The 13,852-nt window shown below is 49.4% G+C and overlaps 1 long non-coding RNA gene across 1 annotated transcript; it reads left to right on the forward strand.

The window, feature by feature from the left end:
* The first annotated feature begins 9,300 nt into the window (after positions 1 to 9,300).
* Positions 9,301 to 13,085, forward strand: LOC144325787 (uncharacterized). Its single transcript, XR_013390969.1, has 2 exons — positions 9,301 to 9,872; positions 11,732 to 13,085. It is a non-coding gene; the product is annotated as an uncharacterized LOC144325787 (long non-coding RNA).
* The last annotated feature ends 767 nt before the right edge of the window (positions 13,086 to 13,852 follow it).

The raw sequence follows: 13,852 nt of genomic DNA on the forward strand, positions 1-13,852 counted from the left end.
TCTTGGCGCACTGACTGCCCCTAACTAAAGCAGAGCTTCACCCTGAGAGTGGCTGGCTGGCCCAGGGCTTCCCGTCTCACTGAAGCCCAGAGGCCAAGCGAGGTCAGAAGTTCCCCTCCCTTCTCCTCATGCGTCCTCATCCACTTCTGTTTTCCAAAGCGTAAGCACCTCGGGATGTTGTTGTTGCCATTGCTGAGCCGAGCTCCTCCGCAGAACTGGCTGCATTTCCAAGTACCAGTTCATAGAATGATAGAGTCCAACCCCCTGCAAGGCAGGTCTCTTGCCCCACACAGCCATCCATGCTTGCGCTCCAAACACCAACCTTCTGGTTAACCGCCAAGCACACTGGCTGCACATCATTGTGGACCTGTCCCAATGGCCCCTTTACTCTGCACCCAGTGGGTGCCACAACCACAGCCCGGCGCTATCCTTGGGAATGCTGCCTTTTCATCTGGTCCACACACCCCATCCGGCTGCTGCCAAACTGGTTTTGATCCAAATGGAGAAAAAGAACAACTAGTTGCGTTTTTAAGACAGCAAAGTGCCCGCAGCCCAAGTATGCTGCTCCAAGGCAAAATCCAGCCCCCCACTCCTCTGTTTGTTCCGGGTCTTGCAGAAGACAAATCTAAACAGGGAGTACTGTTATTATGATTGGTTTGGTATTATGCTCCCTGTTATGCTTTTTATCAGGTTTTGATTACTGATGCTCTGTAAAATGTGTTCTTAATGTGGTGCACTGCCCTGGGATCGCTGGAGAAAGGGCAGAATATAAATCAAATTAATAAATAACAACTTGGAGGCAAGGAAGGAGGAGGATGGAGGTGTGTGGGGGGTATCCTATCCATAATCTGGAGGGGTGGGGGTGGGCTGCTCAAAAGGACTCCTATTCTTGCAAAACAAGAGGAAGACTTATTTTTCTCCACCTCAACCCCCCACTCCTTCCTGGTTAGTTAGCAGCATGGGAGGAAGATGCGAAATGCTTCACAGCCACTTGACATCCCCCGGAGAGGAAAATGCAAAGGCAAGTGCTCTTTCAAAGGGCTCCACAGGCAGCTGCAGTCCTGGCCGTGCTCTTCCTCTGACTAGAAACTGACTGCGATATTATTATTATTGTAAGTAAGCCTAAGGATGCGGGTGGTGCCTAGGACTTGCCGATCAGAAATTTGGCGGTTCGAATCCCCGCGACGGGGTGAGCTCCCGTTGTTCGGTCCCTGCTCCTGCCAACCTAGCCGTTCAAAAGCACATCAAAGTGCAAGTAGATAAATAGGTACCACTCCGGCGGGAAGGTAAACGGCGTTTCCGTGTGCTGCTCTGGTTTGCCAGAAGCGGCTTAGTCGTGCTGGCCACATGACCCGGAAGCTGTACGCCGGCTCCCTCGGCCAATAAAGCAAGATGAGCACCGCAACCCCAGAGTCGGCCATGACTGTACTTAATGGTACTTTACCTTGTAATCCTAAGGAAACCAGCAGGTTATATGCAACCAAGTCCTGTCCAGAGTACACTGGGGGGAACTTACTCACAAGTAAATGCGCCTAGGATCCCTGCGCTCTTTAACTACATGCCTTTCATTTAGCTCAAACTTGGGTCTCCAGCTGTTGTTAGACTACAACTCCCATCATCCTTGGCTAGCAGGGCTGATGGGGACTGTAGTCCAAAAACAGCTGGAGGCCTAAGTTTGGGAGACCCTGATTTAGCTTCTGCTTCTGGGCTGGGGGCAGAGGGAAAGAGAGAGAAATAAAGCGGAGCATAATGCAGCCGGGCTCAGCACCCACTTCTTGATACGATAAAGTTCAGCAGGCTTGACCGTCCAGAAGCTTCTCAGATGTTTTGGGCTTAAGCCTTAGGACCAAGAGGAAGAAAGTCAAGTCTGCTTTGCCACCCTCACTGCCCCCTCCCCGGTGCAAGGGGACAGGAGAAAAAGCCCACCAGGCAGACCCCCACGGCCCCACCCCCCAGAAAGCTGCAGGACTAGATGGCTGTACCTCTCTTTTCTGGCTCAGTTGGGTCCTTTTCCTCTTTGAGGAGCTCCAGCTCCCTTGACCGCTCTGGGGAGGGAGCCATGGCTGGCACACCAGCCCCCCCACTCCACCCCGCAGGTGTGACGCCATGGGCTGTGGCCAAATCCTCGCATTTCACACACACTTCCTCCACAGAACAAACTCCGCTTTCCTTCTCGTCCCCACACTCCGGCCCGCAAGCCTTTTGGTTCTTGGCAAGCGCCATGGGCCCAGGCCGCACCCCGAACTTTGCAGCCAAGGGGTGGGAGGGGGGAATTCGAACCTGGATCTCCACAGGCAAAGTCCAGCATCCAGCTGAGGTGGCCCCTTTGCCCACAGAGTGAACCGCTGCTTTCATGAGCCGCAGAGGGTGCTGCTTTTGTGTGTCCCGTTCAGGAGCCCCAAGAGAAAGTCCAAGACACATGCCCCCCCACCCCCCACTTCGGGAATGTCCAGCCCTACACAAGAGCTGCACAGTGGCCAAAATGGGGGGGGGGGGGAGGGAGAAAATATATATCTGAGAGTCCTTAAAGTTCTGAGGGGGGGGGGCACAGCAGCATTCAGAAGAGCAGCCATCCCATTAGTGGCAACTAAAGATTGGGGGGGGGGGAGAGAAAGAGACAGCAATTTTACTTTCACACCAAAGAGTTTATTGGCATCTCTCAAAGAGCATCTGAATAGCCCTCAAGGGAGGAGAGGAAAGTGTTGATAGCTCTGGAGGGGGGGGGGAGATTGAGGGGGCAGGAGGGGCCGCTCCAGGCAGGGTCCCATGGGGGCCTGAGCTGAAGGATGGGCTGGGAGGAGACGCTGGGGGGGGGCAGAGGAGGCCTTCTGGACGTTTGCTTCCTTCCCCAGTGGATGCCAAGGCAGCAAACAGGCCCTGCTACAGGCAGGCAGAGAGGCAGGATCAGCCCCCCAAACCCACATTGAGAAGCGGAGACTGGGTTAGACAGGCCCCCTCTGGCCTGATCCTGCAGGCTTCGCAAGGTGGCCGCTTCAGGACCTTCTTGTGAGCCACAGGCAGGCACAGGTTGGCAGGGGGAAACCACATGTGGCTGCTGGATCACAGAGTCCAGGATTATGTTTTCAGAGGCGCTGATCGATGGAAGGCGCCGAGCTCAGGTCAAAATGGACCAGCTTCAATCGCACCTCAACCTGCGGCCACCTTGAGCAGCCAAACCCCCCACTATGGGAAAAGGTGGTACCCCAACAACGGGCCCCAAAGCGCCCCCCTCCAGTGCAAAATTGGCAATGTAGGCCCACACCACAACATCCTTCTCGGCTTCAGAGGAAGGCAGCACTCAAGCCACACACCCCCCCCCCGAGGAAGTGGCGTGCCCCCTCATCTTCTGCGTAACAACCACCCAGGCCTAGCGCAGCTCCCTTGCCTCAGCCCAAACAGACTCTACCAGGAGCAGAGGGGAGATGGAAAAGCAGGCCAAAATGAGGGAAGGGAAAGCGCTGACTTACCTCAGCCCTTGGGCCTGCCGTCGCTGTGAGCTTCTGACTGGAATGGCAGGGCTTGAGAGCTAGGCCATGCTGAGGTGGTGGGGAGTTCCACTGGTGCAGCAATGTCTTCAACGATGGGGTGGCATTTCCAGTGCCCACGATCAGCTCCAGGGCTGCCCGTTGAGTGAATTTTGGTCACGTCAGAGCCAATTCCTGACCAAAAGCCCAGGAGAACCTCCTGGGAATGGCAGCAAACGCAGCTCCTGGTGAGGACGGGGACTGAATAATGCTCTCCATGAACTGTTCTTGGTGTGAAATTATGCTAGGAGAGGGAGTCATCGCCCCCAAGCTCCCCTCCCCCCTTAAAAAAACCCCGTCTCCCCTTTGCACCTGTTTGCTGTTATCTGCTGACTTCTCTCTCAGCTGCCAGGGTTTCCCTGCCTCTCCTTTGGTCAGCCAAGGAAGGAAGTGGATCTGGGAAAGACAGGCAGGTGGATCCCACAGGGGTGGCCACTAACTCATATGGTGTGTTTTTTTTGTGAAGGATCAAGCCTATCTGTGGATCGGAGCCAGATTGAGCCTCCATGTAGAGTGGCACTCTATCTGACACTGCTGGGCCAAAGATGTGAGGCCATGGAATGACCTTGGGAAACTGCTTGGCACTTGGGAGGAGGGGAACATTTGGGTCCTGCCTGTCATTGTGGCCGGCGATTTTGTTGTTGTCATGGATGTGGACTTTGGGGAGAAAACCACTCACGAGCCTCCAATTAAGGCACAAATGGGCTGGTTCCCTTTGAATTTATTATCCCATTAAGTAGTGGAAATGCAAAGAGGTGGTGGCAGAAACATGGACCATTTACTCTCTTCTCTTTCCTTTGTTTTACAATCACTTTTGGCTTCTTCCTTTAAAACACACACAAGCCATTAAGTGTGCAGCTGCTCTTTTTTGGGCAAAAGGGGAGATGAAGTAGCAGACAGACTGAGCACCTGCTAACCACACACACACAATGGTGTTTTTTTTTTTTGGGGGGGGGGGGGGAACAGATTTGAATCTCACCAGAAGGCAGGGAAAGAATCAAACTGGCTAGGAGGTACCATCTCTGACCCATTTGTAATGCTTCAGGGGTTTTTTTGGAGATCCTTAAAAAAAAAGCAGCCTAAGAAGACTCCTACAGCAGCTGGATCCGGCCAGAGTGTGGGCCCATCTAGTCCAGCAACTTGTTCTCACAGTAGCCACCCAGCTGCCCCAAATGGACTCCCCTCAAGCAGTCCAGAGAAGATCCAGTTTGAGCTTCATGGGTTTTTGCTCCCAAGCTCTGTGCCAGATGGTCACAACCAGAGACACAAATACCTCCACTTCCAATGTTTTGAGCAATGGAAGAGGATGTGTGTGTGTCAGTTTTCAGTCTGTCAAGATCCCCGTTGTTTTCCCAAGAACCCCCAATATTGCCAGCCAAAGCCTGGTGCAAAATACAGAAGCTTAAGCCTAAATAATTATGCTCTCCATCCCTTCTCACAAAACCTTTTTCCTGTTTTCCAGAAAATGGAACAAGAAAATAGAAGATGTTCAGGGAACAACAATTATGGTCAACAAAAAGGATACATGGCGATAAGAGAGAAGAGGTTCTTCTGTCCTCTTAAATTGTGCCGTTTGGTATTTATCCCCAAACATGCCAGTGGGCGGTGGCAGGGGCAATTTGCCATCTGCAACACTAACACATGCCAGGAAATCACTCTGTCTTTCATATAGAAGTCATATCTGTTTTAATTACCAGAAACAGCTCTCAGGGGTCTGATCAATTTTTAAAATAAGGCTTAAGTGTGGGCCCATTGCTCAACTGGAGTCTTATCCTTTGCCCACGATATTTTGGCAATTATTAGAGATAAGCAGCTTCCAGTTAAGAAGCTTCCAAGTTGCTCGTTAAGAAAGTTAGCTGGTCTGTTTTATTTCTACATTTATATCCCGCTTTCCCCCCACAATGAGATCAAGGCGGCATACATGGTCTGGAATTTCCTCTCTCCTTTTTACCCTCACCTACAATCCTGCAAGGGGACGCAGGTGGCACTGTGGGTTAAACCATAGAGCCTAGGGCTTTCTGATCAAAGGTTGGCGGTTCAAATCCCTGCGATGGGGTGAGCTCCTGTTGCTGGGTCCCTGCTCCTGCCAACCTAGCAGTTCGAAAGCACGTCAAAGTGCAAGTAGATAAATAGGTACCGCTCCAGCGGGAAGGTAAATGGTGTTTCCGTGCGCTGCTCTGGTTCGCCAGAAGCGGCTTAATCATGCTGGCCACATGACTCGGAAGCTGTACACCGGCTCCCTCAGCCAATAAAGCGAGATGAGCGCTGCAACCATAGATTCTGCCACGACTGGACCTAATGGTCAGGGGTCCCTTTACCTTTACAATCCTGCAAGGTAGGCAAGGCTGAGAGGCAGTGGCAGGCTCAGGGGAAAAGGTGGGGAGTTACTACAAGTGAGGTGCATAAAAGGGGAGATCAAGGGAAGGACCACTACCCCTTTTCCACTTCCAGCCATTTCCTGCCAGAATTTAACTTCCCAACTTGGGCTTTTATTAAACGCTAGCACTAAATCAAGCAGCAAGTACTAGGAGGAGAACGGCTTTTAATTTGTTCAATACTTATTGACGCAGCAGAGGCTGATGGCCTGGCTTCCCTTTAATGGGAGTTTTCTTAAGAGCTGCTTGTAAAGAGATCCCTCCCCTCACTGCCTAATTGAGACCTTTCAGACTCCAGCCTCTAATTGCCCATATAAATCCTTGGGAGCAAGCAGAGGCAGCCTTTATCTCACAAGTGGAAGAATTAAAACAAGTCACCTTTAATCTCCCCATGACAGCAGGAAAACAGAAGATGCATTCTCAGGGCTGGTCATCCATCCCTATAATCTCGTAATCTGCAACTAATATGTGGAACACCCCCCTACCCACCCCAGAAAATTGCTTTGGAAATCAGAACCGCATGTTGCAAAACAAAAAAGCCCTACAGCAGCCTCAGCTGCGATGACAGAATCGGATTCTAGATGGACAAGCAAGACAGTGACCGCAGAGGGTTGAGTGAATGCCCTGATGGTTCAGGTATGTGCAGCGGAGGAGCAAGCCCATTGGGTGCATGGGGCGGCGCCCAGGGGCAGGGCTAGCCGCTCATGGGGTCAGGGTCAGCAAAGGCAGGATGCTCCGTGGGGCCTCCAAGGAATCTGCCTGCCTCCTCCCACCCAGCCACCCTACAGCTGAGGGGGAGGCAGCAAGCAGAGCGTTTGAGCAGTGCGGAGCCTGTGTGCACCAAAGCCGCATGGCTCGGGTGCACTGCGGTGAGTGCTGCCTGTCATTTTGTCATCCCCCTCAGTGGTGACACCCGGGGCGTCCCGCCTCCACCGCACCCCCCTGGCTCTGCCGCTGGGTATGTGGCCTGAGATCCAGGGACAATGGCGGGTTGCGTGCATGAGATTCCATGTGGAAGCGCACTCCACAAATGTGTGCCCTGAAATATAGTGCTGCATGACCAGGCAGAAGTTCAGCAGGTTCAGCTTTCCCAAGTCACTTCCTATACATACAGCTAGTGCAGGGGTCAGCAACCTAAGGCCCATGGACCGGAAGCAGCCTGCGGAGGTCGTTTGACCGGCCCACGAGCCACCACTGAACTGAGCTGCCTGCTCACTCGCACGCTGCACTAAACCGGCACAGCGCAGCACAGGGACTCGCTTCCGCAGTGCCGAAAATCGCATCTGCGCACGCAAAGGTGCCAAAAATCACAGGTGCGTGCACAATCTGGCCCATGGAGGGATTTCTGCAGGACCGATCCCTTCCAGGCAAGATAAACCTTGCTGACCCCTGAGCTAGTGATCTTACTCGCTGATTAGGAATAATATGAAGGCTGGTGCAGGAGGTGATTCAGAGCACTTGGCTTTTCAGAAGCTGGCAATTGATACTGGGCTTACACATCCTCTGCTCACATGTAACTCAGGCTTTAATGCTATCTACAGTGAACATAGTGGGATTTTCTTCTGAGCAAACATGCACAGGATTGGACCCCCAGCCTCCAATGCACCTGTTCTCTCCCCTCTGACATCAAGCAGCCTTGGGCTAAATGGATCCTGGGATCAGTGGTGTGTTCAGCGTTCAATGATATTTAGGATTGCAAGCCATAAACTTCATTCCTATGGCCAGCACCTTGCAAGGCTTCTATTCAACTCAAGGCTAATCTTGTGAATGTTCAGTGAAACGGAGAACCAATAAAGTTCACTGCTTGCCCCTCAAGACAAAGGGCAGCAGACCCAACACATATTTGGCTGATAAAACTAAAGGACAGACTTTTTCCTTTTGCTTCTGGATGATTTAGAGCTCTCAGGTCCTACTTGTGGGCTTCTAACCTGTGGAGCATCTGGTTGGTCATTGAGAAAACAGGACCCTGCAGTTGATTTGCTCCCTTTGGTCTGATCCAGCAAACCAGGCTCTTCCTCCCAGGGTTCTTCTTGGAGGTGGGATGCCTTTGAATACCAGCTGCCAGGGAATTTCAAGGAGTGGGGAGCACTGCCGTTGCACTCAGGTCTTGTCCGTGGGCTTTCTACTGGGAACAGGGTGTTGGGCTAGAAGGAGATTGGGGGACCTTTGCCCTGATCTTTTAACAGCCCCTGCACTGCTCATCTCCTCCTATCACTTCCCCACATAAACTGTCCCATCACTGCCTTCTCCCTAACTTGAAAAAAAGTGCACTCTGCTAGGTGCTCCCGCTTCCGACTTTCCTACAGAACCAGACAAGGGGGGTAAATTCCAAGGGAAAGCATCATCGGTTCCACAAGTGCCTTGTTAGTTCCTCTCTTAAACAGGAGATTTTAACAGTTAATTGCATCAAGTATGGATTGGTCAGTTTACTACCCTCCACTCACTGTAGGGGCTTCCCAGAGCACTGGAGGGGGTGGGGAGACAAGAGAAAATACTTTTAAGCTTTTTCCATGGCTTGTCTCTTCTAATTTTCTCCATAGTTCTGGACAGCCCTGGTATCTGGCCTCGAAAGAAGGAAGGAAGGAAGGGAGGGAGGGAAGGAGGGAAGGAGGGTTAGGGCAGCCCAACAGTCTTTTCTTCAAAACATGAAGAGAACATAGGACGACATAAGTGAGGCTGGGTACATGACTGTTAGCAAGCTTTACAGCTTGGGTAAATGTGATTGGAATGATCAGTTTATGGAGTTCAAAGGCTTTATTCATGCAGAAGTATTTATAGGAAGAGTAGAGATGAAAAAGAGAGAATAGCAGGCATCTTCTTGTCTGGTGAGAATAAATGGCCCAGCTTTTAGGGGTAGAGTTAACCTAGAAAAAGAAGCTACAAGCAAGTGCTGGCTAGATTGCTACACAGTGCCCTCATGTGGCTTAAAGTAACACATGCATTAATTAGAAACTCAATACAGTAGAAGGAAATGCATTTGCTTTTCTCCAACAGTGACCACTTCCAGAGTCTGGCCTGACCCCCTAATCCTTGGAGGCCATAAAGGGAGAGGGGAAGATTCAGAAGTCTCTTGGGAAAAGAAATGAATATTTCATAAACTTTTTGTGAGGCAGTTTCACATCCATGCAGTAAAAGAAGAGGAAATATATCAAAAATCCTCTTCTAAGGCCAGAGCTTGCTGTTCTTCTCCTGCCTTGTCTAAGGCACAGCAGGATTTGGGCCTCCCAAAACCAACTGTAAATAAGAATCTTCAGTAAGTTTCCCCGGCCACTCTAGGGAAACGAAATCCATCCCATCATTGTAAATTGGGGCAAGGGAGCAGGGATATTCAATTATTTTTTAGATCTGTGATTTTAGGGGATTGCAATCGTTTCAGGGGAAGGGATGGAGGTTTCCCCTAATGTGGGAGTCATATAGCCATGGTAAAGGCTTGTAATATTGCAGGGTGCCCCCTGACCTCGGCTGACCAGCACTCTGAGCTTTACAATGCATTGGAATGCATTGACCTTATAAGGAGTTATGTCCCCCCCCCTCTGGGCAGTGTAACCCTATATCGTTTGTGGGTGGGTTAAAGCTTGACCGGATGAGGTAACGTGAGACATTGGAATGCAGCCATGCGGCTGGACAGAACAAAGGATAATAAAAAGTGATCGGAGGAGAGGAGAAGTCTCAATGAGCTCTCTCTCTTATTATGGAATATTACTCGCTCTCTATGTCTTTATTTTATATTAAAGAAGTGCCACTTGTAACGGCTGGCCCGACAAGTGGTGCCCTCTCTGAGGCCGAATAAAAGAATACGACTGAGGTTTTTAAAAGAGAGCCAAGAAGCAACTTAAGCAAACAGTCTGAGGCAGACTAAGAGGATTCTAACAGAAACTGTGAGAGGATTTTTGATCCAAGCAGTGAATATCATCGGCCCCCTACGTCCGGCAAGGATTGCAAAGCGCTGAAGCATCTTAAAAAAGATCCCAGGGTGAGTCCGATCCCTTTTCTTCTTTTTTTATCTTATTTTAAAGACATGGGCAGCTCTTTGACTTCTCCGCAACAGAAATTTTTAAGAGACTTAAAATTTCTCCTCTCCTCCAACAAATTGGAAGTTCCTGATGGTGATTTGATACAGCTCATTCTGGCTATTGATGAACATTGTCCCTGTTTCCCTTTGAATGGAACATGGGAAATAAAACATTGGGACAAGATTGGTGAACATTTTCATGGGCTCCCCAGCAGTAGTGCTCGGATTTTAAATGCTTGGTGCAAGGTTCGATATGCTATGGGCTCTTTATCACCAAAAAATACCTCCCTGGCTGCATTGCCAACACAACCTCCAGCTTCCTTAATCCAGCCTGCTGTGTTAGAGTCTGCTGTGTTAGAGTTTGTTCCAATCCTTGCCCTGCCAGCAGCTCCAGACCCCAAACCTCCGGACTACAGTTCCTCACCAGAGAACCCAATCCTGCAAAAATACCATGGTCTGGCTGGAAATGACCCTGCTCTTTCAGCAGAACCAGCTACCCCTTTTCAACATGCAGTCCTTGCCTGCTCCTTATCTCAGGATACCATGGCATTCCCTGGTGCTCCAGCAGGAACTCAAGCCCAGCACCAACCCTTTGACTTTAAAATCTTGAAAGAGCTGCAATTGTCAGTAAGGACAAATGGACTGCAAGCTCCATTTAAACAAGCAAGAGGGAATAATCCTAATCTTACCCTCGCAGATGTGATGGCTGCTATGATGGGGCATGGCCCCTTTGCTCAGGCTTCAGTACAAGCCACACTGCTGCAGATCTTATTGAGGGATACTGCTCTTGCTGCTCAACAAGCAATGAGAAAAATCCCGGAACCCACCAGTATCCAGTCTAGGTGGGGTTCAATCAGACAAGAACGGTGGCCTCCACCAAAAGAAAAATCCGCAGCACCAGCTTGTTTTTGAACAGCTTATTTCTGAACAATTGACTTTCGGCCACATTGAACCATCTTCATCCCACTGGCACCAGCAGACAGGAACGGTTTGCTTTTATATTGCCAATATAACAATTTGCAGCCCAACCAGCGATGTCAGTGGATTGTCCTGCCTCACAGCATGTGGAACTCCCCTACACTTTGTCAGCATTTTGTGGATGAAGCATCGAAACCTTTCCGCATGCGCCACCTAGAGGTGCTGAACACCAGCTGCATCTGGCAGTGTTTGCTACACCATTGTTGCCAACAGGAATTTTATATGCTCAGACGAACAACAAGAAGACTATCTGCATTATAGAATGGATACAGTTACCTCATACCCCTCCAAAAAACATTTATTCAGTAATTGAATCCACATCAGACATTGTTATCAAAGGATGTTCACGTGCTATAGCTTTGAGCGGTTTTGATGTTGCATCAATTTATTTGCCTTTTTCACAGACTGAACAGCAGCATTTATTGATCACAAATGCTGCCGTGCAAATTGCTTTGGCAGATTTTATAGGTGTCATCATTTTTAACCCTCCAAAGGATGACCGTTTGACATTTCTGACACAGGTCACCTATGTTTTGGCTATCCCCTTGTCTCTCACACCTCTCCCCTCTGCACTAACCCTCTTCACGGATGGAACGAAAAGTAGGGGGGTGGTGACGTGGGAGGAGGGAGGAAAATGGAAATGTTTATTTACCCCTCTACAGTCTTCTGCCCAGTGAGCTGAACTAGTGGCAGTGATTCTTGCCTTTCAATCCTTTCCTACTCAACCTTTCAATCTTATTGTGGATACTCAGTATGTATATCGCCTTTTTGCTATTTTACCAGTATCTTATATAACTCCTTCCTTGGATTCTGACTTATTTTCCTTGTTTCTTGCCCTGCAGGCCTTACTTCAGCACAGAGAGTTCCCTTATTATGTTGCACATCTTCGCTCCCACACATCACACCCAGGGTATTTAGCAGAGGGCAATGCAAGAGCAGATGCAGCCTTGAAGAACATTTCTGCCTTTTCTCTCTTTTCTGATCCTGTACTATGTCATAACACCCTTCATCTCCCTGCGAAAGCATTGGCTAAGCAGTTTTCTATTCCTTTGGCCCAAGCTAGGGATATTGTGTCCCAAGGTGCTTCCTGTTCCCAAGGATGGCGTGCGGCCATGGCGAGCATCTTCAACCGTGGAAGCGCCTTCCTAACCATTTGCCTTGCCATCCTTTCCTGCGCCGTTATACAAGGAAGAGGAGCAGACGATCCAGTCCAGTTGAAACCACCATATTTCACCTTATCAGCTGGCAAGCCGCTGTCATCAGAATCCTACTCTGGCTGGCAGCATCCACGGCTCAGCCACTCTCGAACTAGAAGAACAGTGTTGTTGAATAAGACTTTTAGGGGAGAAAATTATCATAAGATATGGAGGAATAATATTTTTGTACAATATATGATTATGTTTACCAGTTTATTGCATGCTTCTAAGTGTTGGGTGTGTATGCCTGCCCCCATTTGTTTTCAAATTAAAGAGGGGAAAGAATCATGGGGCATATATCCAAACTGTCAATATACTTTGAAATTCATGTTTAATAGCTCTTGTTCTCTTACAGGAACATACAGTGACCAATCTCAGTGCTATAGAAGCGATTATCAGTGCATGGCTAATAAACTAGAAAGGAAGCCTACCATGCAGCTTGGAATCAGAATTCTTATATTCTTGGCTTCCGGATGGAAGTTGGCTTCGACATTTATTGATTTTAGTGATTATTATAGTAGTTATTTGCATTATTTTGTGTTGCTATATACAATGTATTCCTTCCTTAATTTCTGTATGTACTGCATGGTTCTCCAGTCCGCGGCCCGCTTCCGGTCTCACAAGAGTCGCCTATCGCTCTCGACATAACCATTGGTACTGATATATATGGCTCTGATTAAAATATAAAGAAAGAGGGCATGTGGGAGTCATATAGCCATGGTAAAGGCTTGTAATATTGCAGGGTGCCCCCTGACCTCGGCTGACCAGCACTCTGAGCTTTACAATGCATTGGAATGCATTGACCTTATAAGGAGTTATGTCCCCCCCCCTCTGGGCAGTGTAACCCTATATCGTTTGTGGGTGGGTTAAAGCTTGACCGGATGAGGTAACGTGAGACATTGGAATGCAGCCATGCGGCTGGACAGAACAAAGGATAATAAAAAGTGATCGGAGGAGAGGAGAAGTCTCAATGAGCTCTCTCTCTTATTATGGAATATTACTCGCTCTCTATGTCTTTATTTTATATTAAAGAAGTGCCACTTGTAACGGCTGGCCCGACACCCTAAAACTGCTTAAAGCTGTTGCTTCTTCAGAGCTGACAGAGTTGAGCTCTTGCCATGATTGCTGTGCTCCCTACACAGAACAAGGCTGTAGCTGTCAATCATTTGAAGGGCATCTAAGGGAAGAAGCTGCCATGACCAATGGACCTCCGCTCATTTGTCCCTGAGGCTACACCCAGTCTTTTAAAGTGAAGCTGCCTCAATGACCCCTTTTCCCCCTCCGAAAATGTACCAGTTCCCTGCCTCCACTGCTACTGGTGGGGAAATCAGGCCAACTGGGTCTCTCTTACTCTGCATCCACTGCACTCCCAACACTTGTTTGTGTAGTCGCTTACATATGGCGTCCTCTCCAGTTTCTTGAGAATTAATGCACCTGGGTGCATCTTCCCTAAAACCAGCATCTATCCGATTTGAAAACGGAAGAAGACACCCAACAACCATGCTCCGCCCACTGGGTAGGACAGAAGGCAACCTGGAGACACATCCAGCCATCCTGATGTGGACAACAATGTGCCAATGGAACTGGAAATGGTGGTGGAGGAGGTAGAGAAACACCAGCTTGCTGTGTGTACAGAACCAGAGAATCTTCCTAGCTGGGAAGCAAACAGCCCTGACAGGAGAGGAGGAAAGGAGGCTGCTCCTGTGCCCCAAGTCTGCCACTTGGCTCACGTGGCTGGATGAAAAATGTTCCGGCCCCAGCAGAGAC

This window comes from Podarcis muralis, chromosome 16 (genome assembly GCF_964188315.1).
Source record: "Podarcis muralis chromosome 16, rPodMur119.hap1.1, whole genome shotgun sequence".
Taxonomy (NCBI): domain Eukaryota; kingdom Metazoa; phylum Chordata; class Lepidosauria; order Squamata; family Lacertidae; genus Podarcis; species Podarcis muralis.